Raw genomic sequence first — 19,530 nt, forward strand, 5'->3', positions numbered from 1 at the left:
ACAAAAGACTATACAGACGTTAAAAAAGTTTTCCTTACTAGTTATTCCTATACAAGACAGTATTCTATCTTAACGATACCAGTGAAGTACAATAAGTATAAAATAGGAAATCTTAAGTATGCTTCTTTAAATGCCCTTGAAGGTCTTGAACAAAACCGCCGAGATGATCTTGAATCCCTAGGATATGTATTGGTACATTTTGTGAAGGGTGATCTTCCGTGGCAAAACTGAAAAGGCACTTCAAAATTAGACTTATTAGACAAAATATACAAATCTAAGAAGTCCATCAGCATATCTACTCTATGTGAAAGCATACCAACAGAATTTGGTTTGTACTTGAACTACTGCCGAAACTTGGAGTTTGCAGAAACTCCAAATTATAAATATCTAATGTATATCTTCAGAAGTCTTGCTGATAAACTGAATATTCAGTATGATTTCACTTATGACTGGGAAACGATTAATATTAAGATTGATCGTTACAACAGAGTGCATTGATCTCGAATCATTCAGTGTCGAAGGAGATTACTCTCAGCTATACTGTGGCAACTTCCAATTTAAATATACTATTCAGCTTGTGGTGTCCAAGATGTCATAATTATGTGTGAAAATTTTAATAAAAATTTAATAGTAATTACACAAAGGATCGGTATAGGTGGATGATAGATTTACAAAAATCGTTTTTGTCGGCCAATAGTCTAGGACTAAACAGAAAAAAGATTGCGTATCTGTGTTCTTAGTAGTAGTTATTAACAGAGATTTGTCTTGAAATAAAATTATCCAGTGCACAAAAATATATCAATGCCGACAATTGAACCCACACCCTTCATATTGCACATCTAACACACTATCCACTACACTGCCCACTTATAAACACGTAATTTTTAAATGGTTTATGTGATACTTAAAGGGTGTCTTTTCCATGAGCACTTTCGTACTTATACTCTAGAGTTGGTGGAGGGAATGTTTAATATCTTATTTTAAAAGGAATTGCTGCATTAAATGTCTTTTGTAATTTACAGAAAAAATTTCAAATAAAAGATTTCAAATTTACGGATTTCAAATAAAAGTTCTGATAAAAAAAATACGTTTTAGCATACATAATGATAAATGACATCATAACATGTGCTATAACTATAAAAGTCATAAAAAGTAAAGATTCATGCAAAATGATACTACTGTAAAGATTGTATCATCGGAAAATGACGTAATCATTCCCCAATGATATAAAACGCATGGAGTCTACATAAATTAGATGCAATAAGGGTCCCAGTACAGAACATTGTGCGACTCCTCAATGGACACTATGACTTCTTGACATGCAACCATCAATATTCACTCTTAAGTCTTCTTCTATTGAAATACTAGAAACAATTTAATGATACATCCTGAATCCCTAAACAATGGATCCTACTCAATAAAATCTTAAAAACAATAGTATCAAAAGTTAAAGCTAAAGGTCTTGAAGCTCCGCAAAAAGCAGAAAATCTTCGAGAAACTGTGGTGACATTTTTTCAGTCTAATGGAATTGCGGATGCTGATCAGCTGAGTATGGGTACATTGTACCGTTTTTCTAAAAAGACAGCTCCCTCCCAAGGAGCTGGGCTGAGCCTTTGAAGTAATTCAAATAAGCAGAAAGCTATCGAGTATATCTTTATTAGCCTCTCAGACACTGAACGCTCAGCCATTATGAAAGAATGTAGAAAGCTGAAAAAATACGGGTTTCAGTTTGTCGACAAACTTGCCAGCTGAGCTCGGTAAACGAAGAAAAGAATTACTAGCGCTTGGGTACAGGCTAAAAAGTTCTAAATCGGCAGCAGAAAAGGTTGCAGAAACTCGTGTTGTCCAGCAAGGAATAATATTATGCTTAGAGGTAAAAAAGTCTTGAAATTCACAATGGACTATATTTCAAGACGACTGCTTTGACCCGCGAAAGTTGGCAGTACCCACCGAACCTGATAATACTGACTTTGATGTTTGAAACGTTATTAGTCTGATTGGTTTTTCTTGATTTTGTTTGTTGTTGTTGATAATTCTGCCTGCTGTAGTCGAAGAGATGAAGGAAAAATATGATAAAAATATTTAAGAGTTTTTTTTTTGTTTTTTTTTTGTTATTATTATTTATTTGTTATTGGGCTACAGCAGTGGAAACGGGCAAAATTGTCATTAATGAATTAGTTTTTTTTTTGCCGCTTGCCGAAATGAGTGATTTTTTTTTACAGAAATATTTTGGTTAAGTTAGGTTAGGTTAGGTTAGCCTACGTACGCGCGCGTACGTAGGCTAACCTAACCTAACCTAACTTAACCTAACCTAAATATTTCTGTAAAAACAAATCACTCATTTCGGCAAGCGGTAAAAAAAACTTTGGTGAGAGCCTTGATAAGGTAGCTAACATCAGGGATGTATACCCCACAATGCATTGTGACAGTTGCGAGCAGATAAAGACAAAATACCAATTGAAGAGTCTAAGATCCCTTTCAAATAAGAAAGGTTTTGATGTAATGATGGCCACGATTTTAGAACACCTACAACAGGACATACCCAAAGATGACAGAGAACAGCTAATTCATTGTACAGGTTGGAAAGAGGATGTCATAGATTCATTCTCTGTCTGTGATTACTGAGCTGTGAAAATGTTGAAAAGTCAGGAGAATGTCCGATCAGTATTAAATAACCTTCATATAGACTATACACCGGAATGTATAAAGTGTTTAAATAATTTTGAAATGGCAATGATTCGATTTGTAATGCCTTGTCTTACGATCATCAGATTAGGGCAGGTAACTGCATTGAAGAGACCTAGAACAGAACTTATTGACGCTTTTAAGGGGAGAATAGTATATCTACCTGTTGATGTGCAAGCAAATGCAGATCTTCAGCCTGAAAAACTTCTTAACATTGATAGTTTTGTAGTCATTGTCAATGGTCAGCCTACTTACAACAAGAACGTTTGGACTGCACTAATAGATCTGAGAAAAGTCCATGAAGCACTGTTTTGGTTAAGAGAGAACAACCGTCTTTATAAAACAATACGTGCATACACCCTAGAAGATTTAAATAAAATACTTGAAGTACGTCTTGCTGAAAAAGCGGTTGGTGTTGATAATTTACCTGAAATACCGGAAGCTGCAATCCTTCAGAAACTGACAGAAAGTGCAAAATCTACATTGGTTGAACATTTTTCTGTCCAGCCTCTCAATTCAGCGGTTCCAAAAGACTTCATTGAAGATTTTAAGCAGATAAAAGATCTTGGTACTGACCAATTTCAAATCAAGAAACTAAAAGGTGAGAGCGAAGACTAATTTCTGGAAGAACTTGATCTAAAAGTGTTTCCAAATCTTTTCCCGAAAGGCAAATATGGCTTGCGTGACAAGGCAAGACCATTTCGGATTAGGAATGCAGAATATTTTAAATCAAGGCTTCTTAGCAGACATTCTAAGTTTCGTCTTGACAAACAGTTTCTTTTTCACAGCTTCCAATTGCAAGAATTCTCTTACATGTGTAATAGCGTTGGTCATATGTTGCGGACTGTGAAACCAAATCAAAATGCTCGTCAATTTATAGACAGGCTTCATTCCCGTGATGGAGAGATGGAAGCGACTTTGTTTTCCGTTCAATCAAAAATCAGAGGATCTCAGCAGTATTTTCAATCTCTTTCGTATAAACTAAAGTCAATGATTGAGCAATTGGGTCCACCTACTTTGTTTCTGACAGTTTCATGTGCTGAGTGGTACTCTCCTGAATTTATTGACTATTTACGGACTGTCCATAAGAACTTACCTGGTGTGGCAAAAATTACCCCAGCAGAGTTGAAGTGTCTAGATCCAGTTGCAGTTTCCATGCACTTTGACAAAAAATGGACACCTATATTTAATGAGCTGATTTGTTCAAAGACAAATCCTTTGTTTGGTAAAATTAAGGATCATTTCTGGCGTATCGGGTATCAGAAACGAGGTGCGCCTCATGTACATTGTGTATTGTGGATTGAAGATGCTCCTATTATTGGGAAATCAACAGCGTCTGAAGTGATTCAGTATATCAATAGTATTATAACTTGTGAAATACCAAATAGATTGACTAGTCCAACTCTTCACAAACTGGTCAAAGACCATCAAGTGCACCACTGTAATAAATACTGTCAAAGAAAATATAAGAGAAAAAGAGGAAGATGGGTTACGTATTGTAAGTTTGGTTTTCCTCGTCCTAAAAAGGAACGAACAGAAATATATGACATCCTTGACTGCTTGGCTCATGGTACAAACCGTAAAAAGCCAAGAAAAAGAATATATCATCTGCTTCGAAGAGATGACGAGCGTTATATAAATGACTTTTCTCCTGCATTACTTATTGCTAATCAAGCAAACATTGATGTTCAATATATTGGCCATTTGGGCTCTAAATTACCGTATTACATTACCGATTACATGACAAAAGCAGAGAGTGTCGAAATAGAAGCAATGTGGGAGGAAGTAAATAATGCATGCAAAATTCTTGGTCAACGAACTATGTCCTACTTGTTGAAGTCCATAAAAACCCGTCAAGTTGGAGCAGTTGAAGCTGCTGATAGGCTTCTTGGTACTAAATTGTATAGTATTTCTAGGCAATTTAGATATATTGACCTTGCGAAAAAGAGCGAGGTGAAGAGGACACTGAGAAGGTATGAGGAGCTTGAAAAGCTTGCTAAAAATGATCCACAGAGTAGTGATTTGTACATTGCCCACTGGGTTATTGATATCAACCCTAAAAGACCGGAACATATGGAAAATATCAGTCTTTTTCAGTTATTGTCTTGGTGTGAACGGGAGCGTAATGGTACTGATGATAATATGATGTTAACTGACGGGTCTTTCTACCTCAGAAAAAGGCTTTTTAAACCATATATCATACAGCACAGAAAGGTAAACCCATTTGAAACTGACGAGAAGAAAAATGCTTACTATGGAGATCTTTTAAAATTGTTTAATCCTTGGCGAAATGAAAATGAACTAGAAGTCAGTGGAAATAGCAACTACGAAACCTACTGTGTTGAAAGTGTAAACTATCCCGACATGGTAGCTTACCACGAAAAATTTGTTGTTAAGAGGAGAAGCGATATAGAATTTGAAGAAAGGGTCCGAGAACGGGCAAAAGAAATTTTGAAGGCAGAAAATATTGATAAAAACATTGAAGATGACCCAGAAAATGCAATTCAGGGAGGAGTCATTGACAGAGCAGCAGATGCTATGGAGGATTTGTTAGACGCAAAAAAACAGATTTTAAATTATGACACCGAAGACAGGCTGAAAAATGATTATGAGTCGCTCAATATTGATCAAAAGAGAGTTGTTGACAAAATTTTAGACACATTTACCAAGCGCAATGGTGCAACATCTTTGAAGTTGATTGTATCTGGATGTGGGGGTACACGAAAATCTAGGGTTATCAGTGTCGTGAGAAGACTACTTTGCAATAAGTTCAAGAATGAACATTGTCCCGTTGTAGTTATGGCACCTACTGGTATTGCTGCACATAGCATAAATGGTTTAACAATACATAGTTGTTTAAGTTTAGCTATTGATCAGGAAAACACCACAAAATACACACCTCTCTCCACTGAAAAACTTTTTACTTTGAGAAAGACGCTTAAGGAGACAAGACTTTTTATTATTGATGAAATTAGTATGGTTTCGTCTCTTGTTTTAACCTACATTCATTTAAGACTATCAGAAATATTGGCAGTTGATTTGCCAATGGGTAATGCTAACTGCGTATTTTTGAGAGATTTTTTTCAATTAGGACCAGTAAGTGGTAATCCTCCTTATATACCTCTCACACGACTAGAAATAAAAAACAGGATCGGATCAGTTGGTACTTTTAACCTCTGGCATCTATTTGAGTATGAGGAACTAAGCATAAATGTGAGACAAAAGATGGATAAGAGTTATGCTAATACACTTGCTGAAATTAGACAGGGGTTTTGCACTGGTGAAAATTTTAATAGTCTTTACAAGAGAAAAACTGGGAACTCCTACAGAGCTTCAAATGACGAAATAATAGATCTTTACTCAAAATTGTATGAAGAGGGAAATAGACCTGTCATTCTTATGCCCACCAATGAAAATTTTATGATAGTTAACACGTTGCATCTTGCAAAAAGCTGCTTAGACTACGTTAATTTTTCTGCAGCTAATCGACTTTCTTCAGTTTTTGAAGACAAACGAATCGAACAGAAAGCAGCAAACACTGTTTTAAACTTTGGCAACGACAGAAAAAGAACAGCCGGCTCTTTCATGAGCTTGTTGCTTGCAGTAGGTGCACGTGTACAGAAAGCAGCAAACACTGTTTTAAACTTTGGCAACGACAGAAAAAGAACAGCCGGTTCTTTCATGAGCTTGTTACTTGCAGTAGGTGCACATGCAATACTCCAAAGAAATATTTGTGTTGCTAAGGGGCTAGTAAATGGATCAATGGGAACAGTAACAAGCTTCAAGTTGCTACCAAACGGAGAAATAATTGGAGTTCTTGTAAAATTTGATGGACTGGAACTTCCGGTTGAAATTGGCAGAGAAACCGTGCACTTTGAAGTTTTGAAGCAAGTCTTTTACACGCGAAGACAGTTTCATTATGGCGAAAACGAGCCTGTTAGGGTTATTAGTATATGTGTTTGTAAGACTAATGGTTTAGAACAAATTACTGGAACACCGACTCAAGAAAAAAGCATTTCTAACTGTGTTTTAAACAGTTCTTTTAGTTCTACTGAATATTTGGCAAAAAATTCTCTGTGTAGTAGAACAAACTGTCCTGAAAAGTACGAGACAACTATTGAAAAATGCTCTGAATCTAGATCTGACAAGGAAATTATGATGGCTGAAGTCACCTATAACAATCTGAGTAAACATTCAAAACCAAAAATTGGGCAGCAGGTTACTTGGCAATGTCACCCTGATATCTGCAAGCTCTATCCGACGGATATTGAATTATGTCAAATTCTTTTTGATATCCTTGAAAATAATATAGCATTAAAATTTTCAACTGACAAAGTGGTTAATTTCTACCTTGGCGGCTTGGGTTATTGTGAAATCAATTACAGGGACAAAAGAAAGCATGGGCATTCGTTATACTGTAGCCCAAATGAGGGATGTCAGAGCTATTTGCGTTCTCTAAGGGCACTAGCTCCACATTTTCCTGTCTTGAACTGTTTCATTAATAGCGTATATAAGGCAGTATCAAAATGTAAGATTATACAACATATTAATCTACTAAAAGTCGAGGGCTCGTACAAGGAACTAAGTCATTATATAGAAGAAGTGTCAAGAAGACTCTGTCGTAATAATAGTCAAAACTTCATCTACGGTGATAGCATTATTAGAGTTTCTGTGGATGAAAATACAATAATAAACTTATTTGGTGAGAGCCTTGATAAGGTAGCTAACATCAGGAATGTATACCCCACAATGCATTGTGACAGTTGCGAGCAGATAAAGACAAAATACCAATTGAAGAGTCTAAGATCCCTTTCAAATAAGAAAGGTTTTGATGTAATGATGGCCGCGATTTTAGAACACCTACAACAGGACATACCCAAAGATAACAAAGAACAGCTAACTCATTGTACAGGTTGGAAAGAGGATTTCATAGATTCATTCTCTGTCTGTGATTACTGAGCTGGGAAAATGTTGAAAAGTCAGGAGAATGTCCGATCAGTATTAAATAACCTTCATATAGACTGTACACCGGAATGTATAAAGTGTTTAAATAATTTTGAAATGGCAATGATTCGATTTGTAATGCCTTGTCTTACGATCGTCAGATTAGGGCAGGTAACTGCATTGAAGAGACCTAGAACAGAACTTGTTGACGCTCTTAAGGGGAGAATAGTATATCTACCTGTTGATGTGCAAGCAAATGCAGAAATTAAGCCTGAAAAACTTCTTAACATTGATAGTTTTGTAGTCATTGTCAATGGTCAGCCTACTTACAACAAGAATGTTTGGACTGCACTAATAGATCTGAGAAAAGTCCATGAAGCACTGTTGTGGTTAAGAGAGAACAACAGTCTCTATAAAACAATACGTGCATACACCCTAGAAGATTTAAATAAAATACTTGAAGCACGTCTTGCTGAAAAAGTGGTTGGTGTTGATAATTTACCTGAAATACCAGAAGCTGCAATCCTTCAGAAACTGACAGAAAGGGCAAAATCTACATTGGTTGAACATTTTTCTGTCCAGCCTCTCAATTCAGCGGTTCCAAAAGACTTCATTGAAGATTTTAAGCAGATGAAAGATCTTGGTACTGACCAATTTCAAATCAAGAAACTAAAAGGTGAGAGCGAAGACTTATTTCAGGAAGAACTTGATCTAAAAGTGTTTCCAAATCTTTTCCCGAAAAGCAAATATGGCTTGCGTCACAAGGCAAGACCATTTCGGATTAGGAATACAGAATATTTTAAATCAAGGCTTCTTAGCAGACATACTAAGTTTCGTCTTGACAAACAGTTTCTTTTTCACAGCATCCAATTGCAAGAATTCTCTTACATGTGTAATAGCGTCGGTAATATGTTGCGGACTGTGAAACCAAATCAAAATGCTCGTAAATTTATAGACAGGCTTCATTCCCGTGATGTAAAGATGGAAGCGACTTTGTTTTCCGTTCAATCAAAAATCAGAGGATCTCAGCAGTGTTTTCAATCTCTTTCCTATAAAGTAAAGTCAATGATTGAACAATTGGGTCCACCTACTTTGTTTCTGACAGTTTCATGTGCTGAGTGGTACTCTCCTGAATTTATTGACTATTTACGGACTGTCCATAAGAACTTACCTGGTGTGGCAAAAATGACCCCAGCAGAGTTGACGTGTCTAGATCCAGTTGCAGTTTCCATGCACTTTGACAAAAAATGGACATCTATATTTAATGAGCTAATTTGTTCAAAGACAAATCCTTTGTTTGGAAAAATTATGGATCATTTCTGGCGTATCGAGTATCAAAAACGAGCTGCGCCTCATGTACAGTGTGTATTGTGAATTGAAGATGCTCATGTTATTGGGAAATCAACAGTGTCTGAAGTGATTCAGTATATCAATAGTATTATAACTTGTGAAATACCAAATAGATTGACTAGCCCAACTCTTCACAAACTGGTCAAAGACCATCAAGTGCTCCACTGTAATAAATGCTGTCAAAGAAAATATAAGAGAAAAAGAGGAAGATGGGTTACGTATTGTAAGTTTGGCTTTCCTCGTCCTACAAAGGAACGAACAGAATTATATGACATCCCTGACTGCTTGGCTCATGGTACAAACCGTAAAAAGCCAAGAAAAAGAATATATCATCTGCTTCGAAGAGATGACGAACGTTATACAAATGACTATTCTCCTGCGTTACTTATTGCTAATCAAGCAAACATTGATGTTCAATATATTGGCCATTTGGGCTCTAAATTACCGTATTATATTACCAATTACATGACAAAAGCAGAGAGTGTCGAAGTAGAAGCAATGTGGGAGGAAGTAAATAATGCATACAAAAGTCTTGGTCAACGAACTATGTCCTACTTGTTGAAGTCCATAAGAACCCGTCAAGTTGGAGCAGTTGAAGCTGCTGATAGGCTTCTTGGTACTAAATTGTATAGTATTTCTAGGCAATTTAGATATGTTGACCTTGCTAAAAAGAGCGAGGTGAAGAGGACACTGAGAAGGTATGAGGAGCTTGAAAAGCTTGCAAAAATGATCCACAGAATAGTGATTTGTACATTGCCCACTGGGTTATTGATATCTACCCTAAAAGACCGGAACATATGGAAAATATCAGTCTTTTTCAGTTATTGTCTTGGTATGAACGGGAGCGTAATGGTACTGATTATAATATGATGTTAACTGACGAGTCCTTCTACCTCAGAAAAAGGCTTTTTAAACCGTATATCATACAGCACAGAAAGGTAAACCCATTTGAAACTGACGAGAAGAAAAATGCTTACTATGGAGATCTTTTAAAATTGTTTAAACCTTGGCGAAATGAAAATGAACTAGTAGTCAGTGGAAATAGCAACTACAAAACCTACTGTGTTGAATGCGTAAACTATCCCAACATGGTAGCTTACCACGAAAAATTTGTTGTTAAGAGGAAAAGCGATATAGAATTTGGCCCGAGAACGTGCAAAAGAAATTCTGAAGGCAGAAAATATTGATGAAAACATTGAAGATGACCCAGAAAATGAAATTCAGGGAGGTGTCATTGACAGAGCAGCAGATGCAATGGAGGAGTTGTTAGACGCAAACAAATAGATTTTAAATGGTGACACCGAAGCAAGGTTGAAAAATGATTATGAGTCGCTCAATATTGATCAAAAGAGAGTTGTTGACAAAATTTTAGACTCAGTTACCAAGCGCAATGGTGCAACATCTTTGAAGTTGATTGTATCTGGATGTGGGGGTACAGGAAAATCTAGGGTTATCAGTGTCGTGAGAAGAATACTTTTCAACAAGTTCAAGAATGAAGATTGTCCCGTTGTAGTAATGGCACCTGCTGGTATTGCTGCACATAGCATAAATGGTTTAACAATACATAGTTGTTTAAGTTTAGCTATTGATCAGGAAAACACCACAAAATACACACCTCTCTCCACTGAAAAACTTCTTACTTTGAGAAAGACACTTAAGGAGACAAGACTTTTTATTACTGATGAAATTAGTATGGTTTCGTCTCTTCTTTTAACCTACATTCATTTAAGACTATCAGAAATAATGGCAGTTGATTTGCCAATGGGTAATGCTAACTGCGTATTTTTGGGAGATTTTCTCCAATTAAGACCAGTGATTGTTATTCCTCCTTATATACCCCTCTCACGACTAGAAGTAAAAAACAGGACCGGATCAGTTGGTACTTTCAACCTCTAGCATCTATTTGAGCATGAGGAACTAAGAATAAATGTGAGACAAAAGATGGATAAGAGTTATGCTAATACACTTGCTGAAATTAGACAGGGGTTTTTCACTGGGGAAAATTTGAATAGTCTTTACAAGAGAAAAATTGGGAACTCCTACAGAGCTTCAAATGACAAAATAATAGATATTTACTTAAAATTGTATGAAGAGGGAAATAGACCTGTCATTCTTATGCCCACCAATGAAAATTGTATGATAGTTAACGCGTTACTTCTTACAAAAAGCTGCTCAGACTACGTTAAACTTTCTGCAGTTGATCGACTCTCTTCAGTTGTTGACGACAAACGAATCGAACAGAAAGCAGCAAACACTGTTTTAAACTTTGGCAACGACAGAAAAAGAACAGCCGGCTCTTTCATGAGCTTGTTGCTTGCAGTAGGTGCACGTGTACAGAAAGCAGCAAACACTGTTTTAAACTTTGGCAACGACAGAAAAAGAACAGCCGGTTCTTTCATGAGCTTGTTACTTGCAGTAGGTGCACGTGCAATGCTCCAAAGAAATATTTGTGTTGCTAAGGGGCTAGTAAATGGATCAATGGGAACAGTAACAAGCTTCAAGTTGCTACCAAACGGAGAAATAATTGGAGTTCTTGTAAAATTTGATGGACTGGAACTTACGGTTGAAATTGGCAGAGAAACCGTGCACTTTGAAGTTTTGAAGCAAGTCTTTTACACGCGAAGACAGTTTCATTATGGCGAAAACGAGCCTGTTAGGGTTATTAGTATATGTGTTTGTAAGACTAATGGTTTAGAACAAATTACTGGAACACCGACTCAAGAAAAAAGCATTTCTAACTGTGTTTTAAACAGTTCTTTTAGTTCTACTGAATATTTGGCAAAAAATTCTCTGTGTAGTAGAACAAACTGTCCTGAAAAGTACGAGACAACTATTGAAAAATGCTCTGAATCTAGATCTGACAAGGAAATTATGATGGCTGAAGTCACCTATAACAATCTGAGTAAACATTCAAAACCAAAAATTGGGCAGCAGGTTACTTGGCAATGTCAACCTGATATCTGCAAGCTCTATACGACGTATATTGAATTATGTCAAATTCTTTTTGATATCCTTGAAAATAATATAGCATTAAAATTTTCAACTGACAAAGTGGTTAATTTCTACCTTGGCGGCTTGGGTTATTGTGAAATCAATTACAGGGACAAAAGAAAGCATGGGCATTCGTTATACTGTAGCCCAAATGAGGGATGTCAGAGCTATTTGCGTTCTCTAAGGGCACTAGCTCCACATTTTCCTGTCTTGAACTGTTTCATTAATAGCGTATATTAGGCAGTATCAAAATGTAAGATTATACAACATATTAATCTACTAAAAGTCGAGGGCTCGTACAAGGAACTAAGTCATTATATAGAAGAAGTGTCAAGAAGACTCTGTCGTAATAATAGTCAAAACTTCATCTACGGTGATAGCAATATTAGAGTTTCTGTGGATGAAAATACAATAGTAAAATTATTTGGTGAGAGCCTTGATAAGGTAGCTAACATCAGGGATGTATACCCCACAATGCATTGTGACAGTTGCGAGCAGATAAAGACAAAATACCAATTGAAGAGCCTAAGATCCCTTTCAAATAAGAAAGGTTTTGATGTAATGATGGCCACGATTTTAGAACACCTACAACAGGACATACCCAAAGATAACAAAGAACAGCTAACTCATTGTACAGGTTGGAAAGAGGATTTCATAGATTCATTCTCTGTCTGTGATTACTGAGCTGGGAAAATGTTGAAAAGTCAGGAGAATGTCCGATCAGTATTAAATAACCTTCATATAGACTGTACACCGGAATGTATAAAGTGTTTAAATAATTTTGAAATGGCAATGATTCGATTTGTAATGCCTTGTCTTACGATCGTCAGATTAGGGCAGGTAACTGCATTGAAGAGACCTAGAACAGAACTTGTTGACGCTCTTAAGGGGAGAATAGTATATCTACCTGTTGATGTGCAAGCAAATGCAGAAATTAAGCCTGAAAAACTTCTTAACATTGATAGTTTTGTAGTCATTGTCAATGGTCAGCCTACTTACAACAAGAATGTTTGGACTGCACTAATAGATCTGAGAAAAGTCCATGAAGCACTGTTGTGGTTAAGAGAGAACAACCGTCTCTATAAAACAATACGTGCATACACCCTAGAAGATTTAAATAAAATACTTGAAGCACGTCTTGCTGAAAAAGCGGTTGGTGTTGATAATTTACCTGAAATACCGGAAGCTGCAATCCTTCAGAAACTGACAGAAAGGGCAAAATCTACATTGGTTGAACATTTTTCTGTCCAGCCTCTCAATTCAGCGGTTCCAAAAGACTTCATTGAAGATTTTAAGCAGATGAAAGATCTTGGTACTGACCAATTTCAAATCAAGAAACTAAAAGGTGAGAGCGAAGACTTATTTCAGGAAGAACTTGATCTAAAAGTGTTTCCAAATCTTTTCCCGAAAAGCAAATATGGCTTGCGTCACAAGGCAAGACCATTTCGGATTAGGAATACAGAATATTTTAAATCAAGGCTTCTTAGCAGACATACTAAGTTTCGTCTTGACAAACAGTTTCTTTTTCACAGCATCCAATTGCAAGAATTCTCTTACATGTGTAATAGCCTCGGTCATATGTTGCGGACTGTGAAACCAAATCAAAATGCTCGTCAATTTATAGACAGGCTTCATTCCCGTGATGGAAAGATGGAAGCGACTTTGTTTTCCGTTCAATCAAAAATCAGAGGATCTCAGCAGTGTTTTCAATCTCTTTCCTATAAAGTAAAGTCAATGATTGAGCAATTGGGTCCACCTACTTTGTTTCTGACAGTTTCATGTGCTGAGTGGTACTCTCCTGAATTTATTGACTATTTACGGACTGTCCATAAGAACTTACCTGGTGTAGCAAAAATGACCCCAGCAGAGTTGACGTGTCTAGATCCAGTTGCAGTTTCCATGCACTTTGACAAAAAATGGACATCTATATTTAATGAGCTAATTTGTTCAAAGACAAATCCTTTGTTTGGTAAAATTAAGGATCATTTCTGGCGTATCGAGTATCAAAAACGAGGTGCGCCTCATGTACATTGTGTATTGTGAATTGAAGATGCTCCTATTATTGGGAAATCAACAGCGTCTGAAGTGATTCAGTATATCAATAGTATTATAACTTGTGAAATACCCAATAGATTGACTAGTCCAACTCTTAACAAACTGGTCAAAGACCATCAAGTACACCACTGTAATAAATACTGTCAAAGAAAATATAAGAGAAAAAGAGGAAGATGGGTTACGTATTGTAAGTTTGGCTTTCCTCGTCCTACAAAGGAACGAACAGAATTATATGACATCCCTGACTGCTTGGCTCATGGTACAAACCGTAAAAAGCCAAGAAAAAGAATATATCATCTGCTTCGAAGAGATGACGAACGTTATACAAATGACTATTCTCCTGCGTTACTTATTGCTAATCAAGCAAGCATTGATTTTCAATATATTGGCCATTTGGGCTCTAAATTACCGTATTACATTACCGATTACATGACAAAAGCAGAGAGTGTCGAAATAGAAGCAATGTGGGAGGAAGTTAATAATGCATGCAAAAGTCTTGGTCAACGAACTATGTCCTACTTGTTGAAGTCCATAAAAACCCGTCAAGTTGGAGCAGTTGAAGCTGCTGATAGGCTTCTTGGTACTAAATTGTATAGTATTTCTAGCCAATTTAGATATATTGACCTTGCTAAAAAGAGTGAGGTGAAGAGGACACTGAGAAGGTATGAGGAGCTTGAAGAGCTTGCAAAAATGATCCACAGAATAGTGATTTGTACATTGCCCACTGGGTTATTGATATCTACCCTAAAAGACCGGAACATATGGAAAATATCAGTCTTTTTCAGTTATTGTCTTGGTATGAACGGGAGCGTAATGGTACTGATTATAATATGATTTTAACTGACGAGTCCTTCTACCTCAGAAAAAGGCTTTTTAAACCGTATATCATACAGCACAGAAAGGTAAACCCATTTGAAACTGACGAGAAGAAAAATGCTTACTATGGAGATCTTTTAAAATTGTTTAAACCTTGGCGAAATGAAAATGAACTAGTAGTCAGTGGAAATAGCAACTACGAAACCTACTGTGTTGAATGTGTAAACTATCCCGACATGGTAGCTTACCACGAAAAATTTGTTGTTAAGAGGAAAAGCGATATAGAATTTGGCCCGAGAACGTGCAAAAGAAATTCTGAAGGCAGAAAATATTGATGAAAACATTGAAGATGACCCAGAAAATGAAATTCAGGGAGGTGTCATTGACAGAGCAGCAGATGCAATGGAGGAGTTGTTAGACGCAAACAAATAGATTTTAAATGGTGACACCGAAGCAAGGTTGAAAAATGATTATGAGTCGCTCAATATTGATCAAAAGAGAGTTGTTGACAAAATTTTAGACTCAGTTACCAAGCGCAATGGTGCAACATCTTTGAAGTTGATTGTATCTGGATGTGGGGGTACAGGAAAATCTAGGGTTATCAGTGTCGTGAGAAGAATACTTTTCAACAAGTTCAAGAATGAAGATTGTCCCGTTGTAGTAATGGCACCTGCTGGTATTGCTGCACATAGCATAAATGGTTTAACAATACATAGTTGTTTAAGTTTAGCTATTGATCAGGAAAACACCATAAAATACACACCTCTCTCCACTGAAAAACTTCTTACTTTGAGAAAGACACTTAAGGAGACAAGACTTTTTATTACTGATGAAATTAGTATGGTTTCGTCTCTTCTTTTAACCTACATTCATTTAAGACTATCAGAAAATATTGGCAGTTGATTTGCCAATGCGTAGTGCTAACTGCGTGTTTTTAGGAGATTTTCTTCAATTAAGACCAGTGATTGTTATTCCTCCTTATTTACCTCTCACACGACTAGAAGTAAAAAACAGGATCGGATCAGTTGGTACTTTCAACCTCTGGCATCTATTTGAGTATGAGGAACTAAGCATAAATGTGAGACAAAAGATGGATAAGAGTTATGCTAATACACTTGCTGAAATTAGACAGGGGTTTTTCACTGAAGAAAATTTGAATAGTCTTTACAAGAGAAAAATTGGGAACTCCTACAGACCTTCAAATGACAAAATAATAGATATTTACTCAAAATTGTAAGAAAAGGGAAATAGACCTGTCATTCTTATGCCCACCAATGAAAATTGTATGGTAGTTAACGAGTTACTTCTTACAAAAAGCTGCTCAGACTACGTTAAACTTTCTGCAGTTGATCGACTTTCTTCAGTTTTTGAAGACAAACGAATCGAACAGAAAGCAGCAAACACTGTTTTAAACTTTGGCAACGACAGAAAAAGAACAGCCGGTTCTTTCATGAGCTTGTTACTTGCAGTAGGTGCATATGTAATGCTCCAAAGAAATATTTGTGTTGCTAAGGTGCTAGTAAATGGATCAATGGGAACAGTAAAAAGCTTCAAGTTGCTACCAAACGGAGAAATAATTGGAGTTCTTGTAAAATTTGATGGACTGGAACTTCCGGTTGAAATTGGCAGAGAAACCGTGCGCTTTGAAGTTTTGAAGCAAGTCTGTTACACTCGAAGACAGTTTCCTCTTCAACTGACCTTTGCCATTACAATACACAAGTCCCAAGGACTAAGTTTACAGTATGCAATTGTTGACGCGGGTAATCGTTGCGTCGGTCCAGTTATGATGTACGTTGCTCTTTCCCGTGTGACCACTAGTGCAGGTTTACATCTAGTAGAATTTGATAAGACAAAGATTAATTGCGATGTTCATGCTTTAATTGAGTACAACCGTTTGAGACAAATTTATAGAAGAGATCTTCCATTGTTTGAGTTCCCAGAAAGGCAACTCAGAGGTACACTAGATGAAGTATGTATAACAAATGAAGTAAACTCTAAAGGACAACAGACTCAATGAAAAAAAATTTTCATTGTTGGAGGTCCCAGAAAAAGAATGAGAAGCCCTTCAGTTGAAGAAATATTATTAATAGAAATTTATCCCAAAAATAAGAAAAGGATAACTAGTGTCGGACCGGTGGTGTCAACAAAAGAGAAAAAATTAAATAATAATGCGAAACTTGATCACGGTGATATATTTCGTGTCATTCCACCGGCCCAAGATCGTCAAGAACAACACAAAAATGTTAATAATGCAAATGCACCAGCAAGTGCATATGTTACTCTTAATAGGAATAGAAAGGTATCAAGAATTATACATGCTGACTGGAATCAAGCAGAAGCTAATATATTTCTATCTGGATATGCAGGCAGCCAATGCTTTGCCATGGTACTCACAAATATTGTCCGAGCTGCTATTATACCTCCAAGCCAATGGAATAAAAATATTCTGAACAGAAACATGATTGAAGGGGATACTATTTATGCTCTCATACGTGAAAATAATAATAATAGAAATCCAAGAGTTTTTCCAATTCCTCCTAGTGGCTATTTGGTATTGAAAAATTTAGATGTCATCAAGGATGATTTTCTAATGTATGACGCAGTATTGTCCCTAAATTAGACGATTATTGGTTGTGCAGCGGAAGCTTATTGGATTCTATAAATAATGGAGAATTAGGAACTACATTATTGGCTGCTTTAAAAAAATTATTTAGAGAGCATAATTCTGGAATAATAGTTGCACACTCTAAATCACTGGGTTTTATGCATTATGATGAAAAATACTATTTTACAGATTCTCACTCATGCGTACCCAGAGGAGCACCATTGCAAAATGATAATGGAAAAGCATGTGTCATAGAATGCGACACGATTGAAGAATTATATCGCATTACTCGAAGAGTCTTCAAAGCCAAAAATGAACAATTTACTATTCATTATATTGACGTTACAGTAAGCACATTAAAAGACGATCACTGAAATTTACAGTAAAAGAATCAATTTTGTCAAAAAAATTGCATTTTTGATGTATTTTCATACTGCAATCTTTTCAAAGATATTTGAATTTTATAATAAAGATCGAACTCTTCCCTATACTAACTTGCATACGCAACTTCACTATAGTTAAGATTACAGTATTTATCCGGGTTGCAGCGGTTACATTAAAAGACGATCACTGAAATAACAAACCATTCCATACATTGGACTTAGTTAGCTGCTTGATTGTTTGAGTTTCGTCTCTTACTATTTAAAAGAAGAAAAAGCCGTAGACTTTTTCCTGTTTGTATTTATAGTTAAAAAACGAACTCAAGTCCAAAGAAACTGAACACTGTGGTTCATTCATATTATCTTCATTATTTTAGCTAGTCCAGGTTGCAGCGGTAGCTAGCAACCTAGTAAGAGACGATCATGTTCAATGTTAAGAAATATAAAAACCCATAGTTCCTAAAAAAGGAGTCAGATCAAATTCAAAAGTACAACATTAGAACCGCCTTGTCCGAAACCCCTGTTTTTTTTCAAACAGTTCGTGGTAACGAACTGTAAGTAAGGAGCGACCCGGCTCAATGGTAACCGAAACTCTAGAAAACGGTATTTTGATACAAATAGATACATCAAAAGAATCAGATTTTAATGCTGATTTCAAATATATGACTTTTAACAAGTTTAGTCCAACCCATCAAAAGTTAGGTACCTGAGAAAATTTGGCTGATTTTCGAAAAAAGGAGGAAAGACGCCTTAAAAGTTATAGAACCTTAATGAAAATCACACCATCATATTCAGCGTATCAGAGAACCCTACTGTAGAGGTTTCAAGCTTCCATCTACAAAAATGTGGAATTTTGCATTTTTTGCCAGAAGAAAGATCACGGGTGCGTGTTTATTTGTTTGTTTGTTTTTTTTTGTGTTTTTTTTCCAGGGGTGATCGTATCGACCTAGTTGTCCTAGAATATCGTGGGAGGGCTCATCGGAATGGAAATTAAAATTTCTAGTGCCCTTTTTAAGTGACCAAAAAAAATGGAGCGCAACCAGGCCCCCTCCCACGCTCATTTTTTTCCCGAAGTCACCTAATCAAAATTTTGAGATAATCATTTTTTTCAGCATGTTCGAAAATATAATAAATATGTCTTTTAGGATTACTTAATCCCCCGACATTCCTGGGGGGAGGGCTGAAATTTTTGAATTTTACCCAATGTTAACATATACCATTGGTTATTTGGAAGTATACAGACGTTTTCAGGGGAGATTTTTCCTGGTAGTGGGGGAGGGGGGTGGGTCGGGGGTTATGTTGGAGGATCTTTCCATGAAGGAAGTTTTTAAGGGGGCAGGGGCATTGCTCTGAAGGGGACGCCGGGCTTCCCGGCATTATTTAAAAAAAAGATCAGAAATTTAATATAAAAAAACAAGTATTTCAACTGCAATAGCAGCAACATCGAAACTTTAAACGAACAGAAAATATTACATATATAATTGGGTTCACCCCCTAGTCAACACCTCGCTCTTTAAGCCAAAGATTTTTTAGTACTTTCATAAGAGCTATTTATTCTAATTAACGGCCTTTGTGATTAATCGGTCATTTCTAAAGAATTGGAACAAAATTCGAACTTTCGCTTAAAGAGCAAGGTATTGACTAGGGGGCGAACCCCCTAATAAACAAATTAAAAATATATGAATATAGAAGTTCGTTACGTAA

This window comes from Artemia sp. Qi Xiang Cuo, chromosome 20 (genome assembly GCF_049724085.1).
Source record: "Artemia sp. Qi Xiang Cuo chromosome 20, ASM4972408v1, whole genome shotgun sequence".
NCBI classification, from domain to species: Eukaryota; Metazoa; Arthropoda; class Branchiopoda; order Anostraca; family Artemiidae; genus Artemia; species Artemia sp. Qi Xiang Cuo.